This window comes from Panthera pardus, unplaced genomic scaffold (genome assembly GCF_024362965.1).
Source record: "Panthera pardus isolate Hobbes unplaced genomic scaffold, ASM2436296v1 HiC_scaffold_6, whole genome shotgun sequence".
NCBI lineage: Eukaryota > Metazoa > Chordata > Mammalia > Carnivora > Felidae > Panthera > Panthera pardus.
In genome coordinates, this window is record NW_026526991.1 from 37,057,819 (window position 1) to 37,058,818 (window position 1,000).

General features: G+C 42.6%; 1 non-coding gene across 1 annotated transcript; it reads left to right on the forward strand.

The window, feature by feature from the left end:
- Positions 1-367: 367 nt before the first annotated feature.
- Positions 368-474, forward strand: LOC128775119 (U6 spliceosomal RNA). Its single transcript, XR_008419771.1, has one exon. It is a non-coding gene; the product is annotated as a U6 spliceosomal RNA (small nuclear RNA).
- The last annotated feature ends 526 nt before the right edge of the window (positions 475-1,000 follow it).

The following is a 1,000-nucleotide window of genomic DNA, read 5'->3' on the forward strand; positions in this document are numbered from 1 at the left end:
AATTGGTCATATATTTAGTGTTAGATTGTGGGAGAGAAACTCATAATAGACTGCTTTCCTAGACTTTGGGCACCCCGTCTGGAGGGTCTCAAAAATGAGCTCTCAAGTCGGCCTCCCTGAAAATGGCCTTGTAGTTTTATCTTAGGACCGTGTCAACTCTCCTATGCTTTCTCATATTGAAGGCAAAGAGATTCAGACTAGAGGGAAATCCCGTAGAACATCAGACTAAACCCTTACATCAATGGACATAATTCCAATGTGATAGAGTGAACAAAAAATGACCTGAATTAAGAATATATATCGATTCATTTTAATGACCATTGGCCTGGTCAACCGGTCAGGGGTCTGGATGGAAAATGTTGAGAGTGTGCTCGCTTCGGCAGCACAAATACTAAAATTGGAACGATACAGAGAAGATTAGCATGGCCCCTGCGCAAGGATGATGCGCAAATTCGTGAAGCGTGCCATATTTTTCTGGATGGACAACAGGCACATGAAAAGATGCTCAACGTCGCTCCTCATCAAGGAAATACAAATCAAAACCACACTCAGATATCACTTCACGCCAGTCAGAGTGGCCAAAATGAACAAAACAGGAGACTATAGGTGCTGGAGAGGATGTGGAGAAACAGGAACCCTCTTGCACTGTTGGTGGGAATGCAAACTGGTGCGGCCGCTCTGGAAAACAGTGTGGAGGTTCCTCAAAAAATTAAAAATAGACCTACCCTATGACCACGCAGTAGCACTGCTAGGAATTTATCCAAGGGATACAGGAGTACTGATGCATAGGGGCACTTGTACCCCAATGTTTATAGCAGCACTCTCAACAATAGCCAAATTATGGAAAGAGCCTAAATGTCCATCAACTGATGAATGGATAAAAAAATTGTGGTTTATATACACAATGGAGTACTACGTGGCAATGAGAAAGAATGAAATATGGCCTTTTGTAGCAACATGGATGGAACTGGAGAATGTGATGCTAAGTGAAATAAGCCAT